The 9,644-nt window shown below is 35.9% G+C and overlaps 1 long non-coding RNA gene across 1 annotated transcript; it reads right to left on the minus strand.

The window, feature by feature from the left end:
* Positions 1-4,387: 4,387 nt before the first annotated feature.
* LOC119765256 lies at positions 4,388-4,940 on the minus strand. The gene is made up of 2 exons (XR_005276600.1): positions 4,578-4,940; positions 4,388-4,522 (listed from the first exon to the last, which is right to left on the minus strand). It is a non-coding gene; the product is annotated as an uncharacterized LOC119765256 (long non-coding RNA).
* Positions 4,941-9,644: the final 4,704 nt, after the last annotated feature.

Raw genomic sequence — 9,644 nt, forward strand, 5'->3', positions numbered from 1 at the left:
AAGTGCGACAAAAGGCCAAAGGGATTTCAGGCCAGGAAAGTCAGGATGCGTTTGTCGCACGTACAAGCTAGACTACCGTAAACATTTGTAATTATAACTCGGGACTCCAGCAATCAACTTCAACCAAACTTTGGGACAATGCACAGAATGGTGAGTCAAACAAAACGTGTTTGTTATTGTTTACATTGCGTTCTCTCGTTTTTGAATATTCAAGGTCAAACATTAAAACGCGTTTTTCTCGGAACGTCAAAATGGCGGGTGCGACAAGATAGCACGACGACGTCGACGTGTCTCTTGAGGGAGTTTGCGAAAGTTGACAAGCTTTCGACTCGTTTGATGTTTGAAAAAAAAAATTGGTTGAATTCTTTCATTTCTGAATATTAAACAATGGTTTTATCAGATAAAAAATTGAAATATCCCAAATTGGGTTATTCATTCCCAACTCAACGAAATCAGAAAAAGTTGCCCGACCTTCGATTTGCTTGTAACTTTGTCCTGGGGGGTTATTTTGGTCTCTGATCACAAATCCGAGGACCATTTTTCCAGGACTTTTGAGTCGGAGTCGGAGCGGAGCCGGAGTCGGTGGAGTCGGGTCTTTTTAGGGACCTGGAGTCGGAGTCGGAGTCGGAGTTAACTATAATTCAACAAAAAATATGTTTTGTATTGTTCAGTATTTGCTATAAAACAGCTTACTTAACGAAACTTCTTTTATTTTTAAATTGTTTTTCAAGTCGCTTGCGCTGCGTTGCCATTTCTTCCATTTTTTTTAAATTTATCAAATACACCCAACCGGCGGTCGCATGATTGTGATGCATGGCGGCATGAAAGTATATCAGATTTTGCATGAAAATTGTTCTCATGCATTTTTTGCGTTATATAGGTATGACATTTATGCCCGTTACCGACAATTATCGACATTACCGACTGCTGTTTGCTGGTATTGCGAAAATCTTAACTGAACGACCACCGCGCCATGGACGAATGATGAATTGCGAGGTTAGATCACCAACATATTCTTTTCTCTGAAGTGTTGCTCGTGAACGCGCCAGCATTATATGTGTTGGTGAGAACTGCAGATCCCTGACATGTTTACACACGGGCAAAAATTATCTACGGACCTGCTGCAAAAATGTTATAAAATGTAACATTTTCTGCAGCAAATCCACTGTTGCAGATTTCGATACATATTTTTCCTTTGTGTGTACCATTATGTTTTTGAAGCTTTTCAATGTGATTGAATAGCTCTAATTGTGTTTTTTCGCTATGATCACTAAAAGATAACCTTTTAATCCCCTCTTGCCTGAGTATGTAGTATCATAACTCAAACGATTAAAAACAATATTGGTTATTGATTCTTGACAGCTTGCCTATATGTATGTACCCTTTCAATTCAAATTTTACCAAATTTAATCCAATACTTTCTGAAAAATGTATAAACACAGTTGTTTACTAGTTCTCTATTTAAATCTGAAAGGGTTAGGTAAACTATTTTGAAATCGTTGCAAATTATCGTTGAACAAATCTTAAGACTTCAGCATAGCATAGGATTTCAAGATCAACAATATGTATGGATAAATGATAGGATTTCAATTTATATTTCAATTTTTTTTTCAAAAATCAAAATCAAAATGATATTCAACCGATAGGAATTTTCTCCCACGCCAATACGCCAATACGGAAGGTGATTATCATTGCAACTCAATGTACATAAAAAATTTGTTCTTGGCAAGGTAGCTTAAGAGTCCTTTTGAAATCTTCGTAACCTAGAAAATATTTGACCTGTGGATTTTTGTTTTTATCCAATTTAAGGTTTTTTCATATATTTCGATGGAGACGCACGATCATTCCTGAAGCTTCGTTTTAGGTGAAAATTCAAGAAGTATCGGGCGCTTTCTTTTAAATATCTAGAAATTTTATTAATTAAAATAAATGAAAAAAGTCCTAGTTAAAAACGTAAGCGTCCTTTCCACGAAGATTTTTTTAGGTACATTGATTTGCAATAATAATCTCCAACAGCCATGGCGTGATGTCCATGTACGTCTTTAAAAAAATCAATGGAGCTACAAAAATATTTTCGTTTAAAATTGTTATTTAAAAAAAGGTGACTTATAAGTAGCACAGTGAATAATCAAACTGTGCTTCTTATAAAAGTCAGCCTAAAAGTGAACAGATGAAATGTTAAATCGATTATTTAGACCAGCTTTCTTTTAATGATTCATTAAAAACTGACAATTCAATGTTTTAATTTATTAACTTTTAATAAATTTAATGCAAATTTAAGGTTAAGTAAATTAACCCAAATTTACTAACAAAACTATTTTTCTGAAAATGCCTTCAAAACAAAAAATATTTTTTTATATCTGTTTCAATTACGTATACAACTTTTTCGTTTTTTCACTTAGAGAGTATTTAAATAATCCTATTTATCAATGTTTTCAAAATAATAGTTAACTAACTTTTAAAACATTTAAAAATATGTAGAGTCGGAGTCGGAGTCGGAGCCAACCATTTGTTGAAAGCTGGAGTCGGAGTCAGAGTCGGCTAACCTCAGAAAGCCAGAGTCGGAGTTGGAGTCGGAGTCAGTTGGAACTGAAAGCCGGAGCCGGAGTCGGAGTCAGAGTCGGCTAATATCAGAAAGCCGGAGTCGGAGCTGGAGTCAGAGTCGTTTGAAATTTGACCCGACTCCGCAGCCCTGCATTTTTTGATATCTCGCGACAGAGTTGCTGACCAGCCCTTTCATTTTTAATCATTCGAAATAAGACAAGTTTTTTAATAATTAGCAACCAGAAATGGCTAAGATTTTAAAATTTGGTTTTTATAGGAACTTTTATGTAAAATTGGACCCCCAATTTGATGAACGTCTTAAAATTAAAAAAAAATCTTTCTTGTCATAAATAAGTAAATAAAAAAAGGCATTTTTCGTTACTAAAAATATCGATGGACATCTCGTGAAAAAGTTATACTTAATTATAAAATTTCTTGTTTTTGATGTTTTGCAGGGTAATTTTTAGAGAGTAATAAAATAACATAAAGTTGTCGAGTAGATTCAATGTTGTTGTTGTTAATTCATTTATTTCTGACAGCTCTAACCTTCTTGGTCATTTGCTGACCTTAAGCAGATTAATTAAATCATCAAATGAGCAATTCTCTGAGATTTCGGTCATTCGATTTTTTTTTTGTATTTTTTAATCCGGCTGAAATTTTTTGGTGCCTTCGGTATGCCCAAAGAAGCCATTTTGCATCATTAGTTTATCCATATAATTTTCCATACAAATTTGGCAGCTGTCCATACAAAAATGATGTATGAAAATTTAAAAATCTGTATCTTTTGAATGAATTTTTTGATCGATTTGATGTCTTCAGCAAAGTTGTCAGTATGGATACGAACTACACTGGAAAAAATTATACACTGTTAAAAAAATTTTTGGTGATTTTTTATTTAACTTTTTGTCACTAAAACTTGATTTGCAAAAAACACTACTTATTTTTTTTATTTTTTTATTTTTTTATTTGTTTAAGAGGACATCAAATGCCCACTTTTCAGCAATTTTCAGGTTGTGCAAAAAATCTTTGACCGAATTATGAATTTTCGAATCAACACTATTTTTTCAAAAATCAAATTATTGGTCGCAAACATTTTTCAACTTCATTTTTCGATGTAAAATCAAATTTGCAATCAAAAAATACTTCAGCGAAATTTTCAAAAAGGGCACCGTTTTCAAGTTATAGCCAGGTAACTTTTTTGAAAATAGTCGCAGTTTTCCATTTTTTAAATTAGTGTGCATGTTTGCCCACCTTTGAAAAAAATATTTTTGAAAGCTGAGAAAATTCTCTATATTTTGCTTTTTAGAACTTTGTTGATACGACCTTTAGTTGCTGAGATATTGCCATGCAAAGGTTTAAAAAGCAGGAAAATTTATGTTTTCTAAGTCTCACCCAAACAACCCACCATTTTCTGACGTTGATATCTCAGCAACTGATTGTCCGATTTTCAATGTTTAAATATGAAACATTCGTGAAAGTCTCCGATCTTTCCGAATTTTTTTTTTCATTTTTTTTTATTTATTAAAGCTGAATTTCGCACTTCGCAGCATACATGCACGCAGAAAAATCTGATTGCGAACTTGGCAAAATGTTGGTTACAGCTGCTAAACACGATTGTCGTCTCAAAGCCGGCAAACATGTTTGTCAAATTCAACCTAACATGTTTGTGGTTTCAACAAACATGTTTGTCATTGCCACGGCCTGACATGTTTGTAAATACAATAAACATTTGGGATGATTTAACAAACGTGATTGTTGATTCAAGGATCATTTTTGTGAAAATAAAAAACCGGGGTAGGCTTTTCTTCTTTTTCTTGGTTTTCTTTATATAAACAAAAGCTTCTTTTGATTACATTTATTTCCACATTTTCAACTCATATAAATGCATCACAGGGAGTTCCGGCCACACTTATTTGACAGGCATTTTCGCTGGACACCAAATAGAAACATCAGCTGCTGGAGACATGGAGAAAGTTATCTGAAACTGAAACTTCTGAAAAATCAAACTGCTCAAAAAAAGGCATAGCTTTTACCTGATTATACCTGGAAAAAAGTCCACCAGCCTAGTTATATGGAACGAACAATTACTAGAAAAGGAAAATATTAGGTTTGATTATAAATCGAATAACTAATTAACTAGATACTTACCTATTCAGTAAAAATCCTTAGAATTCCACTTTTTTCACTTCGGCCATCTTGATGTTGAGGTTGGAGTAAAAACATACACTGTTAATTTTCCTTACACGTTTAAACGAGTTTAGTTTCAAACAACAAACTTGTTTGTCAAATCGGCAAAATGTTAGTAGAACCGAGAAACGGTGATTATTAAAATATTAAAATGTGTTTGTGGTGCTTATAAACCGTGATAGTTGTTTGTAATAAACTGTTTTGTTAATTCAAACTTACACAATTTTGGTGCGTGTGCTAGGAATATTCACCTACCTTACTGGAGTAAGGTTAGGCTCGATTTACCTTATGCTATTTTTGCATCTTTACAATTATTTTACAATTTACATCAATCTACTTTTACATATGCCTAAATATTCGGTGATTTGTTGGCTGGTGAGCGGCGGTCGATAGCGGTGGGTGGCGGGCGGTGGGCGGTGGCGGCTTGGCGGCGGTGGGTGGCGGAAACGAAATAAGCAGATGAATGCAATGTATGCATTAGTTTTGATTAAATCACAGGTTTTGCGAAAAGTTTAGCAGGGTACCAACTGACACCCCCAGTGAGATTGAGCATCTCTTTTAAGGGGGTGTTGGAAGTTTTGTTGACACTACTTGCTTATCATCGGTGGCAATGTGATTTCTCACTAAGCATTTATTTTGTTGCATGGTTGCTTTCTGGGCAAGGTGGATCGAATTTGAGGAGTAACCGGGGAGTGGGATTTGGCATTAGATGAGGAAACTGGAGAGACGACTTCTAATGAGGACTTTCACTTCGCCTTTGAATTTCTGAAAATTTCGTTCAGATTTCATGTTGGCAGGAAGTGCATTATGCGCTTTTTTTGCTTGGTATGCAAATGTTGTTTTTCCAGCTTCAGTTCTAGGCCGTTTGAGGACTAGATTTCCTTTGCTTCTTAATGTGTATTTGTGGTTGACTTTCTCGAGCGATTGATTGTGGTGGGCTTTTGGCTTGAACAGCATGTTGTGCACTTGGATAAGACTCTGCAGTGCCAGGACAGGAAGAATTGATGGAGGAGCATCATTGAAGAGTTCAAGTGTTGCATGGAGCCTGGGTTTCCGGAAAACAGCCTTCAAGCAACGATTTTGTGTAGATTGCAGCGGTTTTAGAGCGGTCTTGGCAGCATTTCCCCAAATCGACACCAGATATTGCAGCTTCGACTGGACGAACGCGTGGTACATGTCAACCAATTGCTTTGTTGGGACGTACTTTGACACCTTCCATAGAAGACCACACGTAGAGCTGAGGCTTCTCTGCAGGCATTTGATGTGAGGGGTCCATTTCAGATGTCTATCGAAGATGAGGCCGAGATATTTGAATGTTTCAGCTTCCTCGATCCTTGTGCTGTTCACGATCAGCTCTCTGTAGGGGTCTAACGTCCGGTGAGGCGTATGGAACAGCATAAAGTTGGTTTTTGACAAGTTTAAGGACAACACGTTCTCAGCGAAGTATCCAAGCAGTTTGTTCAAATCTTCCGTCATTTTTTCAACGATGGAGTCAGCTTCAATACCGACATATGATAGAGAGGTGTCGTCGGCAAACAAGCGAGGCTTCCCATGGAGTTTCAGCTTGTATAAATCGTTGATGTAAACCAGAAAGAGAAGCGGCCCCAGATTACTCCCTTGGGGTACACCGACTGACATCCCTCGGACATCGCTGCATGCTCCATTCGTTACGACGTACTGTTTCCGGTCAGTTAGGTAGTCCTTGATCAGGTCGTTTGAATTCCCCCGAACACCATGGCAGTCCAACTTCTTGAGCAGCTTCTCGACCATGCCGATGGTATCGAACGCTTTACGGAGGTCCAGGAAACAGACACCCACGATTTTGCGTTCATCGAAGGCCTCGTAGATCTCGTCCACGAGCTCGATAGCTGCTGTTAAGGTGCTGGATCCTGTCCGGAACCCGTACTGATGCGTGTATAACAACTTCTTTTTGAGAAGGTAATCCGTTATACGTCCCACGAGGAGTTGTTCCAGGATCTTGCTGAGCACCGAGAGTACCGATATCGGCCTGTAGTTGTTGACGTCGGTTTTGCTTCCGGCCTTGTGAATCGGGATAACTCGAGCTGTCTTCAGGCTAGGTGGAAATAAAATCAAGACTAAAATTTCAAAAAGGCGTAATATTTAATGTTTGGCTCTTTTGAAATGTTAGTCTTGATTTGAAAATTTAAAAGTATTGTTTTCGAAAAGATCGGAAAATTTCCCGAATGTTTTAAATTATGGACAAACTAATGATGCAAAAATGCTTCTTTGGGCATACCGAAGGCACCAAAGAAGTTTCAGTCGGATTAAAAAAAAAACAAAAAAAAAAATTAAGAAAAAAGACCGATTCCGTAGAGAATTGCTTAGCAACCAGCGAAAAAGCTGGACTTGTTCCGACGCGCTTATTTTCCGAACTGTTTATTTATTCAAAAAAATGTCATTTAATAAAAATCATCAGAATAGTTTTCTTTTTGATCATTTCACAACAAAATAGTCTAATCCTTTTTGCAGCATCCATGCTAGTTACACAGATAAATCGGTACTCTTTTGCCCGCAAAACGAGCAACCCAGCAGTGGCCAAGTTGAGGCAGCACAAAGTCATTAGTTACGGAAGGCTCATGCCGCGAAAACTGAGTAGCAGCAGACGCGATGTTCTTGAGCTGATGCTTTTTTTAAAACCTCAATAGAGAGAGAGAGAGAAAAAAAAGCTCCAACAAGGAAGTGCCAGCCCCCGCAAGAGTGATGCAAGTCCTGGAAGAGCTTAGGCACTTATTTTCAACCACGATGATGATGACAGAAGCGGTGGGTTTTTAAGTTGCATAATTTTTTAATGGCACATTATAATAATCTTTCAACTCGATATTTTTTCTCAGAATACTCTATTTTTCGGATTTTTTTTTACCATGGTCCACAGTGACCCAACCCTGTACCACTCCCCCCCGCAAAGAGACCTTGGGCTGTGCCCACCATCGACACTGATGGATGATGATTGTTGAAGGGAAAAGCACATCGCAGTTGTACACTTCTGGCTCCGACAAGGACCTGGCCATGGCCATGCAGGAGGACTTTACTCCGTGCGTGTGTGTGTGTGCAGTGTAAGTCAGCAATTTGTTTCCACCGTGCTTGCTGGTCTTGTAGGCTTTCGAAAGTTTCTTAGACTATGGAGTAGAGGAAACAGGAAAAGAAATGTTACACCAACCCGCCCTCCCCTCCTTAGATGTGTTGTCATAATCTAAGATGATGTTATTGGGTGTGTTGTACGTACTTCATTACCTTGCGCGACGAGAGGAACTTTGGGTGTGGGAAGTCAAGAAAATGATGGATCATAATCGCATTTACCGGTTATTAGAGGAGTCTCGCTGGACCGTGTGAACGTCGGGAAGAACGAACTAATGTTCATAAGTGGGGTAGTTTATCTTGGTAATTTGTAAGGATGATTGACTTTGTCAAGTGGTAACATAACTAATGATGGTTGAGGAGTTTTTATTTGGGACACACAAAATATTTAAACAGCCCTAATCTTGTAGAACATATTTAATCTGGGGAAAATCATTCTGTTTGGCAGGCTAATGATTGTATTTTCCCTCTATTGAAACTAGTTTTCTTGTCAATATTTCGGTAGGAACATGATTGCCCATTTTCTTAAAATTTCCAAATAAGTTGGAACGGTTTTATAAGTGATTTTGAGGATGACTAGATGGTCTTAGAATTTGGTAGAACTTGATTTAACCTAATTTGTAATTTCTGGGATCAAAAACATCGTTCCATTTTTTTTTTGTGCTGGTATAAAAAGAAAATATTAAAGAGGTAAAAATTTTACCTAATGGCTAGGGTTAGTGAAATTTCACGATTTCACGGACAGCGTGAAATCCGCGAAATTTGTCTTTTTCCGCGAAATCCCGTGAAATTTTATGTTTGTGTGAAACTGTAACGATTTTTTTTAATATTTTATCAAACTCAAACAGGAATAAAAATAATTCAAAGATCTACTGTAGAATCAAGCGAGTGAAAATACCCTTGTGAAATTTGATGACCGTCCGCGAATAGTGTGAAATTCTTGATATTTATAAATTTTCTAAGATCATTTTTTTCTTCAAACATCTTCAATATTTCAACTATAAAGACTTTTTTATGTAAATTTTATAAGTTTTCAATTGAAAAGCATGATATGAACCATTTGAAGAATTGTTTAAATTTATCAGATTTTGGGAACTAACAAAATTTAGAAGTATTTTTTAACTAAAGTAAAAATTTTACTACTATTTAGTTTGAACATTAAAATTTCAAAAAGAAGTATGCTTTGTTTTATCCAAAATTAAGTGAAGAGTATTTATTATCTTCGAAATCTCATTTTAAAAACATGTCAGATTTTTTTCTAAGTTCTGTTTAATTTTAGCGATATCTGATTATTTGGGTGGATGATTCCCCTTTTTTTGTTTGCTGTTTTCATTTTAAATAAAAATTTTGATTTTGTTACAAATTATATTATTTTTGCCTATTGATTTAAAATTTTGTTTCTGAAGAGATGAAATCCTTAAAAAATATTTTGAATGGACTAAATGTTGCAAAAAATTCAAACTATTTCACTCATTTTGGATGAACAAGATTGTTGATTCTTGCTTTGATATGAAATTAAATAAAATGTAAACTGCTAAAACAGAAGCAAATCAGCGAAACATTTTTGATTTATTAGTTGAATATCAAAAATGAAGATCAATAAATGATTATACGCATGCCCTACATTTTGTTTTAAAATATAAAAAGAGCTCATCCATAAACTAGGTGGAAACTTTATTGTTTCACGTTCAAATTTAGTGAAGATTTTTTTAGTTTATTGAAGAATAATATATAATGAAGCATAAAAAGTAGTTTCTGTGATTTAAACAAAAGATTTTCAGAGTTATTTTAACATTTTTCACGTTCCGCGAAATTTG

This window comes from Culex quinquefasciatus, chromosome 1, assembly GCF_015732765.1.
Source record: "Culex quinquefasciatus strain JHB chromosome 1, VPISU_Cqui_1.0_pri_paternal, whole genome shotgun sequence".
Taxonomy (NCBI): Eukaryota; Metazoa; Arthropoda; class Insecta; order Diptera; family Culicidae; genus Culex; species Culex quinquefasciatus.